This window comes from Protopterus annectens, chromosome 17.part0 (genome assembly GCF_019279795.1).
Source record: "Protopterus annectens isolate FY-2018-M chromosome 17.part0, PAN1.0, whole genome shotgun sequence".
Taxonomy (NCBI): Eukaryota; Metazoa; Chordata; order Ceratodontiformes; family Protopteridae; genus Protopterus; species Protopterus annectens.
Genome location: NC_056751.1, coordinates 372,426,914 through 372,440,364, shown reverse-complemented (window position 1 = coordinate 372,440,364; position 13,451 = coordinate 372,426,914).

Genomic DNA, 13,451 nt, shown 5'->3' with positions numbered 1-13,451 from the left:
AAAGTGGTTTATATCTATATCCCCAATTAGTAATAACAATGTTAGCTCATGAAGTTAATAGATCTGGTGGATGCCCTCTTTCACTAAACATGATGCACAAATTTGATATTTCTTTCTTAAAGTCTTCGAAATTCGAACACATTCTTGAAGCCCTAATCATTTGGCCTTTCACTAGATTCCTCTTAATGTGTGGAGGGTGGTTACTTGTAAAATCCAAGTATGTGTTAGAATATGTTAGTTTTCTGTACAGTTTAGATAAAAATTGTTCTCTTCATAATTTTTTATATAGTAATGTCCAGGTAATTTATACTATCTCTAGATAGATTGTAAGTAAACTTGAAGAAAGAACAAACATTGTTTAAATAGTCCATAAATTCTATCACTTCTGTTTCACTACCCTTCCACACCATAAATGAATCATCTAGATAATGTAAATAAATGTGCTACTTGTTAGAAAATCTTGAGTTCAATATAAATTGCTTCTCCCATGAGTACATAACAGATTGGCATATATGGGTGCGCAACTCGCAACCATTGCCATACCTTTTTTCTTTTTAAAGTACTCGCCCTCAAATACAAAAAAATAATTTTTCAACACAAATTCCATAAGTAGCATAATAAAATTGATCATGTTATTATTTAAGTGACTAAGTTCTATTAAAGCATTATGAAACAAGTCAAGCCTTTCCTTATGTGGCATGGATGGAAAAAGATTGACAATATTAGTGGTAACAAAAATAGCATCCTTGGTGTAAAATTAATTTTTACCTTTCTTCAGAAAATCCCATGAGTCAATTAGTATATGATGAATAAGTTTTTAAAATACCCTTAAGTATTCTGTCAATAAACAGACCTAAAGCATGAGTAGAACTATTCTGTGAAGCCACAATCAATCTAGAAGGGGGACTGTTAATATTTTTGTGAATTTTAGGGATACCGAATGCCACCTGTATCACAGGATGTTCATTTAACAAAAAATTAAAAGTTGGTTCATTGATCACCCCTTGCAAGAGAGAATCATCCAAAAATAATGCAATCGTTCTGTGTGAAATATTAATTTCATTAAAGAAATCAATTCATATGTATCTGTTTCATATAGGATACTCCCTATAGAATCATTATAATTGGTCTTATTCATTAAAACCATCCCTCCACCTTTATCAGGCTTCATCATCCTAATATTACTGTTACATCTTAAATCGTACAGTAGGGATGACTCTTCTTCACTAAGGTTATAAAACTTAGAGGTATGAGAGTTGTATGATTTATAAATTTCCTGGGTGCAAATTTTTTCAAAGCCAACTATTGTAGGTTGGAGGGGGGATTAAAGGTACTTTTCGTTCTAAAACAATTGTCAAGACAAGCCATACCATACCCTCATCCTGCTTAAACAACAACTTAAAAGTGAGTTTTCTTGTGAATAATTTTAACTCAGTCAATATTTTGATTATATCACTTTTTCGATTAGGTACAAATTTAAGCCCTTTTTGTAATAATGAAAAGTGGGTTACACTAGACAATCTCGACGTACTGAAATGTCAAAATTCAGTACATCAAGAATGAATAGTGGAAAGTGCAGTTAACTGAAACTACACTATGCTGAATCTGCAAATGTCTAATCTGCCACTATTGTGGTGTCACATTCATGACGTGTGGTGCGGTTTGTGGATTTATCTGGGGTTTCAGGTAAGTGTTGTGTGTTTGAGGATAATGGGTAGGGATTGTAGTGTATGTGAGTCTGTGTGGTGGTGTTTGTTGTGTGTTTGTGTGTTTAGTGCAACCTCGGAGTTAGAATATATAAGTACAGGGGTGTGGGGGGTGCAGGGGGGCTTGCCTCCCTGCTTATAGGTAGGTTAAGTGTGTTTGTGTGTTTTGTTATGTTTGTTTAGTTAGGTAGGTATATGTGTGTGTGTGATTATGTCCTGGTTTGTGTGTGTGTGTGTGTGTGTGTATGTGAATAATCGCAATTGTAGTATTCGTGATTATGTGTTTTTGTGTATGTGGTTTTTCGACTATTCAGTCTCGAAATTCGACATTTCAGTATTTCGAGATTGCATGGTGAATCCTGAAAAGTGGCATGGTTCTACCTCTATTTCAGTGTAATTGAATATATTAAAACCATTGTGGCTCACCATTGTACCATCAAAGGCCTTAGCTATCTGGTTCTCCACTAGTAATTGCTGTTCTTCCTCCAGTATTGTTTCGACCCTTACCCTTGTACTCCCCTACCCTGGGGTTTGGGTAAAAAAAATATTATTTTGCTGTGTTTTGTTCCAAATCCTTTCAGATCTCATGAGTGGAGGGTACTCTTGGTTATTGTCAAAATCATTTCTTCTCTCATAATTGTCATTGAAAGCTGTACTGTTAGGATTGTTTCTATGTCCATTTCTAGGTATGTAGTTACCTCCTGCTGCACCTTCTACATCTATTTTGCTATCTACATTAGAGTCACCGTGTTGCTGTAAATAAGCCTTAGGTAATGGGTATGCAGAATTATTAAGATAATCATTCTCATCTCTGGCTAGTTTTTTCTGTTTAATATACATATTTTGTTTTCTTTGTTCCTCAACCCTATCAAAAATACAGTTATACTGAACCTCAAATCCATAAAAGAAACATCATTCAGTAAGACATTGTTTAAATCATTAATGTCTTTGAAAATTTAATTTATAAGACTGTTGTTACTTCTAATTATGTATTGCATTAACTCAATCCCATGTCTATCAAACATACACAATAACTCATTCAGTTCTTTCTCTCCCCTCAAAATTCTATTTGGGAATTTAAACATACAAAGACCTTTTGGTACATGCTTATGCCTTATGGATTCTGTTAAAAAGCGTTGTCACATTGTAAATCACGTACCTTACTCAATTTTCTTTCAAAAATGCAAAGTGTTTCGTGTCAGTTACTAGTGCAAGGGTCCACCGCCCTAGTAAAAACATTACCAGTACACCAAGAAACTGTCTTATTAAACCACGTATCCAGGTCTCTTGTACAATCCTCAGAATTAATCTCACATTGTGCACATGGAATAGAATCAAGGTCAGTTGCAGTAATATTATTAATTCCAGTTTTTAGTGTTCCTTTTTTCCTTTTCACTACTCCATCATTCATTTCCGGTATCACATTAAACAGCTGTTGAGAGCCTGACCCAGAGGGTCTTGGGAGTTGTAGTCTCTCTAGGGAATTCTGCATCTGCAAAACCTGTTGGGAAAGCAGTTTCACCATTTGGGAAAGGTTACTCTCCCCTGAACAATGTTGTGGAATATCACTTGCTGATTGGAATAAAATGCCATTTTTACCACTTGAGGAACTTGCTCCCAAAGTTTCAGCCATTAGAAAGGCTATCAACAACTATTCAAGTGTGATGAAAAATGCCTGATAAATAAAAACAGAGATACTGTCAACTTTGTATTTTCTACTAAAAATGTAGAAAAAAATTTGTGTGTCCCAGTAATCCGCAATTGCTGTAATAAACCAAACTGTATAAACCTAATTAACAGTGGAAAACTGGAGACACATAAAAAACTAAGAAAAACACCAATACCAATAGGTGGACACTGCGGACATGTAGAAAATAATGCCGGGCACCAACAACCAAAATTGTTTAAAACTATTTTAAAGACTTTTTCAGACATATTAATGGTTTCAAAGTGGAATATGTTACTTTAGTTTACTGTAGCTTTAAATTATTTACATACTGATTAATGGGGTATTGGTTGAACCTGTATTTAAGGCTTGCTATTGGTTTATATTTTATTCTGATGAAGTTCTGGATTTACCAGTACGAAAGTGCTAAATAAATATTGGATTTTGGTTGTTGCTGCCCGGAATTATTATCTACGAGTCCACAGTGTCCACCTGTTGGTATTGGTTTTTAAATCACATAGTGATGAACAAAGATGACAGGGCAGTGTACATTTCAATAAAAGTGTGTGTGTGTGTGTGTGTGTGTGTGTGTGTGTGTGTGTGTGTGTGTGTGTGTGTGTGTGTGTGTGTGTGTGTGTGTGTGTGTGTGTGTGTGTGTGTGTGTGTGTGTGTTCATAGTACAACTGCAATACTTTACAAATAGAAACAAACAATAAGGGACCTGCTAAATATCCCAACTAATATCAAAAGCAAAGGATTACACAGACAAACCATTTAATAAATACTATTAGAAAATCCAGCCAAGCTACAGTTTTCACTGTGTAATACCTTAAATCTTCTGTAAATGGAGGTCCATGGGATATATGCAAATTACTCCTTAAAGACATACAGTGTTTTCGCTACATTGCTTCTGAATGCCCATGGCTTTTTTAACTCTTTATGGGTACATACAGGCCAATAAAACCAACCTCCACTAGCCGTGGATATACATGTTTTAGTCTTTTTAGTCACCTTATCAGCACAACACAATATTAGAAATATTAAGGGTAGAATACCACAGCTCTGCTCTGTATCTACAGTTCTTAAAGTATCTAAATACAGCACCGTTCTCTTTCTATTAGTAAACAGTTGATAAGAATAATAATGTCACTGATACCGGACCAAGAGCTTCTGGACAGATAGGAGTTCAATTCTCCCTTAACAACCTTATTATTTTTGCTAGGAAATGGCCAGTATTGTATTCTAGAGATTTGTGGTTTGAGACCCAAATAACTGCTAATATTATCATTTCACTTCTATGATTCTAGCACTGCCTAAGCAGAATGTACCTATGTGTATTTGTAATAAACACACACATTCACGCAAATGCCTGCACACACACCCCCCCAAAAAAAACACTGCATTCACAAACCAGATCATCCACATTTCGATTTATTCATTTTCTCTAGTATTTATGGTATGAATTGCTGCTTCCTGTTGCATTTAGTGGGTTGGATTAATTGCATAAATTGTCTGCTGAATAGAACTTTGTTTAGTTTATTTACATATTTAGGAACATGGTGTCTTGTAACCGGTTTTCTGCTCTTGTTCTGAGGTAATGTTTATTTTTATAAATGTCAGTTAACTATTTACTTATTTTATTTAGTGCTATACTGAAAGATATGTTAAGCTTATAATTCAGTTATCTTTTGTTTAGCTGAATCATAGTGTAGCTATTTAAAACAGGATGTGTCTTGCCATTAAAGTATTTTTTGCCCCTTCCAGTTGCATACTTTCCAAATGACAATCTGTTGCTTTTCTCTCCTTGTGGTTGGTGTTTTATTTTAGTTTGATTGTTTGATTTAATGTTTTGTTATAATACTAACTTGTTTCATTTCTAGTGGTTTAAGTTAAGTTGATAGTGTTGATTCTGGAGGATTACAATGTTTCTATTTTGTGTCTGCAATGTGTCTGTTTTTCCCAAAGGGTGGGGTTTTCTTAATTGATGATGTAGGTGGAGTGCACACACAATCTTTCCTAATGTGGGTTGAGCATATATAAAAATTTGGTGAGTTGGTAGGTTGTTAGTATCTTAAGAAATTAAGTAGATTGAGCATATATAAACATTTGATGAGTTGGGTAGGCAGTATGTTAAGAAATTAAGTACATTGAATACAAATATTTGTTCCACCTGGATCTCTAGGTCCAGTTTATGATGCAGATATACAAGTTATATATATATACTATATAAACCAAATTGACAATGGACACAAAAGGCGACTTTACTACACAACATTACCTATAATTCCCCCTAGTAAGTAGATTGATGTATCACTGGGTGTTATTATGGTAGTGGAAGGTACTTCTTAGCTTGCCATAGTCTCTACCTACCTTTCAATAAGGATATAGCGGAGGATCCATGATGGAACAACAGAGGCAAACTAACTGGATTATCAAATGATGAATGAAAAAAAATTGCCCACATGCAAACAAATATGCATATGCACTAAGATTTCACATACCAGTATAATAAGATGGCCAAAAAAGCATTTTTTAACAGAAGGAAACACCTACAGTCCTCACACCCTGTGTAATTCAGTATATCTACTCCACTGACATACAAATGTAAGAAAAGAACAAGCACATTAAAATACCAGTACCAACTCTGAAGCATTTAACCACCATCTAAACTTGAGCTGAATTACACCTGCAGTTCACAAAAGTAATTATTTAAGAGGTCACCCTACCTTTCAAAATCTGAATCTCCCACTGCACAGTCTTATAATCTTAAACAATGATAGATCTCAAAGTTAAAGTAACACAGGGTTTCAACCTTGTTTCAGAAAGCTACACCGTCTGTACTTTACATTTGTCCATTCAGGCTTCCAGTTCTGTAAGTGTTTTAGATAAACTGTGTTTGCACTTGTCTCTAAATTGTAGGTCAGGACATTAGGTAAAGTGGAGGGCATAGACCTCTTCGGTGGATTAGGGTAAATCTCAACATACCAATTCTTCAGGTGCAATGTAAAACTGAGAGCATAAATATTTGCCAAAATAGAACCTATGTTTAATTATCACTGAGCTTGTTTGAATTTTTGATTTTCCTTAAATTGCTAAGAAGTTATCATGTTTTATGATAACAAGAATAACTGCCCTCTGCACAAGTCTGCAGATGGTAAAGATTGCTTGAACAAAAACAAAATATTCTAAAGAAGGCAGTTCTTTACAAGGTTTGCCAAGCTGCATTATTATTAGAAATGAAGGCTACAGTATAGCAGAAGACTCCAGCTTTAGTAATGTTTGTCATATTATTAACACATGCAAGAGACTCACACTAATATGCTAAGTATTTAACCTCATGACAGCTTGTGCTTCCTAGTACAAGCAAAGACCAGGCAAATGTTTGTGCTTCACATTCGTGGCACAAATTACACAACACCTTGCACTGCAGATATTAAGTACCCTCACAATGGCTCGTACTCCTGATTCTCAGCACTACCCACACAAAAGTTTGTATTCCATATCGTATGCATTACCCGCCCAACAGTTTATGCTTCATACTCTAAGCACTTTCACAGTAGTTTGTATTACATAGTCTAAACTCTACCCACACATACAGTCTGTATACTCTATATATTAAGCACTACCCATACAGCAGTTTGTACTCTGTATACTGACCAATACCCACATAACAGTTTGTATTCCATGTCCAAACATGACCCACACATTCATTTTGTATACTCTATATATTAAGCTCCACCCACAGAACCGTTTGTACTCCGTATAATATGCACTTCCCACACAACAGTTTGTACTCCATATTTCAAACAATAAACCAGCAGAAGTTTGTGTCTCATATTGCAAGCAGTACCTAATCAGGAGTTTGTATCCCATATTCCATGTCACACTCCATATTAAAAACAGGGTACAGACAGGCTTGGTAGGTCAGGTTAGGAATTAGTGTAATAATGAAATACTAGTGGATAAAGCACATTTGAACTAGATGAAGATGAAACATTATGGCCTCCTGTACAATGTACAGTCTAGCAGCAGAACATAGATACACATGCTCATTTGTTATACACACACACACACACACACACACACACACACACACACACACACACACACACACACACACACACACTTCTTTCTGCAAACCTCTTATTATGAAGGAAAATGTCATGCAGAGGACCTCAGTTGAATTAAACTGGTATAACTGTCTGGATATGTCCATATTTACAACTGAGACAGTTATTTTAAGTGGCTAGATGGATATCCATCCTATGATACATATTCTGCCATTTGCTGCTTCCGGCTCTCATGCTGAGCATGTGCAGTAAATATCCCTTAACATGATTTTCTGCGTACTGAAGTAGAATAAAATGCAGTTGCTGAAGTGCGAAAAGCTCTTATGTAAAACAGAACTGGAGTACAAAACAAACTATCTACTCAGCATATAGTAATTGAAAGGAAAGGTAAGGGGCAATGAAGGCCACTGCTCCTGTGGATTGGTCTTGCCAACTCACTGCAGTAGACCGAACAGATGGTATGAAGTAATGAGTGTCTTGAATGTCAGTGTCAAACGGGGGAAAGGAAACACTGCTTTCAACAACTTGAAGATAAAAATTAAACAAGACAGTAATAGGCAATTATTTATGGTCACGAGGAAAAAAATGAAAACAATAAATATGATGGAGCTGAATGAGTAACAAAATTACTAAGCAGACACTTACAGTCAGGAAATCATGGGTTATTGCTCAATTTCATGCAGATTAAAAAAACTCAGGATGAAAATATGTAGCTTGTAATACTCCAAAAAGCACACTATGCTGACACACCTCATTGAAAAAATGTTGCTTTCAAGAAAGCTTCAAAAGATATTAAATATTTGTCATACTTATCAATGAAATGTGTAACAGCAGAAATGTGTGAAGGACAAAATAACAAACAATTTCTCTATAGTACATAATTTTGTCTTTTATTATATCACCAATGGTTGAGAGAGAGAGAGAGAAAGAGAGAGACAGAGATAAAATGCTAGGTTAGTGGACTCTGTTTAGTATTTTCTCATACCACATCTTCATATGTGATTTATGTTGCTGAGGATATTTTCTTCTGCACTCTTTAGAGTTACTACACTGCTTCCATTTGCAAATGCCACCCTGTTTCTTTTTCTGTAAATACATTATCATTAGGAAATGCATAGCTCATTATATAGCTGTAGTCTGTACTGTTCCATACTCTGTATCTATAGTTGCTCATGAATCAGTTAAGATGTACATTGGTGTAATGTGAGTTTTTTCCCAGAAATGGAACTCTACATGCACATCCATTGCCTAGACACACCTCTCAACCTCTCAGCACAAAGAAACACAGCACAGACAAAATCCCAAAAATAGGGAGAGATTTTAACTATTGCTCCTACAGCTTTCGCACTATTATATGTTTTCTGAAAGATATGAAGTCTGAAACTCAAATGTCTATCATTATTTGTTATTATTTAGTGACTTCAATCCTCAGTGATTTGCCGGAAAACCATAAATTTTACATGGAACAGACCAAAAAATATGAGGCAAAAATCTGGACATTCTGTGATAATCTGGACCGCTGAGATGTATGCGCCTGGACTTTGCTTCATATTGGGGGCTGACATGCAACATTGCTATTTCCAGTAGCAGTGTTGCATTAAGGACTTGGTGTGCAAACTTCTACATGAGTAATTGCTGTTTATTAAATTAAAGGGACCAAAGGTATGTGGGCTCTATGTTATGTTAATATATGTTAGTATAGAGGGGAAGCAGCAGTTATATTGCCTCTATGTTGCATAAACATTCATTTCTAGTTACCCCTCACAAGTTTGTAAGGATAAGGTGCTCATTAGTATAAGGAAGTGTTTATATTTTGCATTGTTGATGTACCGCCATTATCAGTTTACGATATTGTGCATGAAACATTAGCAGTTCTGTAATTTATTACATGATGCTGCTAAGTTAATGTCAGGGAATTGCTACACAGAAAAAAACAATGCTGAGAACAGTATTATGAAATTAGTAGTTGTAACAGACTCATGGTTATGCAAATATCTTTGAGCATGTGTACTAAACACTGTTTCTCAGCATGATTAAAGAATTGTATTAGACCACATTTGGACTGTAATAAGGGCTGCTAGTGTCTCAGTCATACCTCTCAACTGCCCAGATTTTCGCAGACTGTCCAGTTTTTTGCCCCTTAATTTTAGTCTGTTCCTTATGAAATTTGCGGTTTTCTGGATGTTTATGGCAGATCAGCGAGGACTGACTTCACTATATAATATCAGGCATTCAGGTTTTAGACTTTATATAATTCAGAAAATGCATGGTAACACAGGGCCTTTTATTCTAGAAACTTTCTAAGTTTATAAGAGCAATATTTAAAATGTGTCCCTATTTTGGAGGCTTTGTCCCCCATTATTTTTGGCTTTGCCGGGATTTTTTGTGCTAAGAGGTTGAGAGGTGTGTCTCAGTAGTAGATGCTACTCAAACATACCATAGTGAGAGCAGGTAATGTGAAGCTCAGCTGAATCCTTCCGGCTTTTCTTCCAGCCTCCTTTTTCTTTATTCTTTCTTAGTTGCTGTGGTTGTAGTAATTGCCATTGATTTGGAGAAATATTAAACTGATTTCTTTCTAAAGATTATGATACCTTTGGCTGCATGTTTAAAATCTTTTGATAATTTATCCATAATGTATCCTTTTCACACTTGGTAAAGATCATCATTCCCCATTCCTATGAAAAAGTTATTGTTGGGACCAGGCAATGTTCTGACCAAGTTTCCATTCTTTTCTAAGGGGTAGTGGTCTCCAGTTCTAACAACAAAAGTAAAAAAGGCAAAGAAACATTCCAGACAGTCTGAAACTTATTAATGTGTCTGTTAAAAGCTCGCCACTGTTCGCACTTTGCAAAGGTTGAGCATAGGTATGCTTTTATTGCAACTGCATTGTACTATGCTGCATTTTCTTAGAAGTAACTGGGGTTCTTGCTAGTGACAACAGGGCTGACAGCATGGTGGGACAGTTTTTTCTCAACACTGTCACTAATGTAAACAAGCAGAGGGTTGGGAACAAGCTGATGGCGTTATTTGTGTTAGTGAGACTTCTTTAGGTTATGAGTGAAGATAATACCTCTAGGAGCAATGTTTATCCAAAAGTCAGCAATTTAAAATAATATTGTAAGTTGAAAAATAAACAATAGTTTTCCCCAAACTGGAACATGCACATCTATATCCAATGATTGTTCCACAGTTTTGGGGGGGGGGTGCCTGCTTTGATCCTCACCTTCCTTCAAAATAAGATTGCATTTGTATTATTGAATGTAATTGCTTCTCAATTGCTTACACGCGTGTATGCTCATTGCAGTCTCACTTCTGTTATGCTTCATGCAACTGACCTTCTTCATTATTATCAGAAACATCTTCCCTATTATCAGGGTAATTAAGTCCACACAGTGTAGTCATTCTACTAACATAAAGAAAAAAACTCATTCTCAAAGCAGTGCACTAACACTGAATGTACTATGCCATTATTAAGGCTGCCTATCCTAGTGATTATCTCTCTGTTTTACTTCACAGCCACTTTACTCATCTCAACCCTTATAATAATTTCCATCAGTATACTCTTTCCCCAGGAACTTACCCCTAAAACCAGTCTAGACATGAACCCTGGGTGCTACATCCAAAATGTATTTGTCATTAGTCCCTACAGAGGCCACATGTCCTTCCATTTCACTGTTGCAGTATTCATTACAGTAGGGATCCTTGCAAAGGGTGACCCGACGTCTGGCCAGTATACCAAAATCTTTAGGTTGCTTTAAGGTACACTGTATGTCACATGTGTGCTCCTCACATAGCATAGGGCATAATGGCGATGTCTGGACATACCATCCTCAGAACATCTTTGCCACCAGTCCAAATGCCTTCTCTTGATTGTTGGTCTGAACGCCCGTTTCTTTGCTGGTTCAACAAGCAGTTTCAGATAAGAGCCCGGTTGGGGTTTTTGTATCTTATCTTTTCCTTTAGTTTTTGTTGCTTGTGGGGTTTCATATCTTCCAAGAAAGGTAAATGCCAGTATGGGAAAGATATTCCCCATAAAGTCCATCATGAGTAGTCCTTGTTTTGTCTTGGCGCTTCCCACGACCATACATCCTGTTCAATTTGTCAGACCTTTGTTCCTAAGACCCTCTGTAGTTGGCTATCATCTTTGGTCTTGTATTTGGAGAATCAATGTCTTAAGCTTTTAGCTAATGACACAATGGAAGGAACTTCCTGTTCCGAGGGTCTGCAGTACATGAAGAAGGCGGCCAAGAAATGTAGGCCAGATTGTTCTGCTGTTCAGCATCCACCTGATGTCTCTTCTGAGGCGAATGAAAGCATGTAGGATCACCTGGCTCCACCATATAAGTGTTCTGCCATAATTATTTTAGAAGCCAGTGTGAATCCAACCTTAGGCACATCCTATTTTATTGGTCAATGTCTTGTATATATGTGATTTAATTTTTTATGTTGGCTATTCTGATGAAGTCCATTTCTGAATGAAAGCAGTAATAAAATTGTGGTAAAGCTAATTTTATATATTTTTTCGTACAGTATTTAGATCAGTGCCTGTTTGATGGTTTATTTTTTTGTACATCCTTGGAGGCCTTGCAGACATCCATTTCTTCAGATGTTCAGGGGGAACCGTGGCTGATTATGTCTGAGGGGCCTAGGGGCGTTCCTCAGATTTTGGTCAGAAAAGAAGTCCTGAATACTATTGTTGAATGCTGTCCAGGGTCTGAGCCTTCTAAGTTCTATAAGATGGATGTTTCCTTGAAGAAAAAGCATAAAACTAAACATATTCTCCAGCTCCTAAGAATCTGCAGAGTGAATGGCAGAATTTCACTCAGGGGTTGTTAAATGCATTGATGGCTTTGAAACCTCCTCAGGGAGTTTCTGTTCCAGCTCCCCCTTGGTCATCTACTCCCTTTAAAAGATCCAGGGAACAGGATTCCTCTGAGGAGGAGGTGGATTCAGATGAGGAATCTCTTGCTTATTCATCCCAGATTCCCTCTGCTTTAGAATATGGGTCTGAGGAAGAGGAATCTACTAGTCCTGATGGTCCTTTCAAGGAAATTTCTTTTGAGGACACAATCTCTAGAATGATAGAGTTTTTTTTTTTCAAATGGGATTGTGCACAGGTTTCTGAAATACAGAAGAGGTATTATGAGCTCCTGCAGATGGATTCTCCTAGACCTTCTTCTGTCTCTCCTGCTTTGGCTGCTTTGTTGGATGCCTTTTCTATGGCCTTTTAGGCTTCTCTTTCCCAGTCCCCTGCACTCAAGAAACCTGATAGATTTTATAGGGTGCCTGAGGACTGTACATTTCTATATAGATGTCCTTCAGTTAACCTTTCTGTAGTATCTGTGGCTTATGAGGGTTGGGAGGGTGGTCTAATGCCAGTGTTTGCCTTACAAACACAGGTGCAGGGTTTTGAATCTCACAAGGGATAATTGGATAGGCTTAAAATGGCTCGCAATGGCAGTTAGCTTAGTACTAATCTATGAACCTATGACAAGCCATCCCAGTTGCTGTCTTCTACTAGGTTACTTCCTTCTGATAAAGATAGCAGAACTACAAAAAGGCTAGGCAAGAAATTATATACTTCAGCTTCCTTAGCTTTAAGGGCTGTCAGTTATGAGACCTATAAGTCCAGGTACATTTTGGCCCTTTCTTCCCAGGCCTGTCAGGTAATTTCTGATCTTCCTGACTGAAGGGTAGACTTCTGCTCTTTCCCTGTTAGGGACTTCTTCCCAGGTGGCTCGCTATTCTATTAAGTGTAGTTATGATGTAGGAGATGCTTCTTGTAGGGCTGCTGCTTTTGCTTCTGTGATGAGGATATATTCCTAGCTTTGGTCCTCTGGACAACAAACACTTGCTTGGTGAAGCTGCTGCTGATTTGTTTAAGTCACTTCAGGATAAGGGCAAGGCCTTGCAGGAACTTAAATATTTTTGTTTCCCCTGTACATAAATTTCAGAGAAATTATCCCAATAAGACAGCCTTTGTTTGTAGACAATCTTGCCTTCCACCCA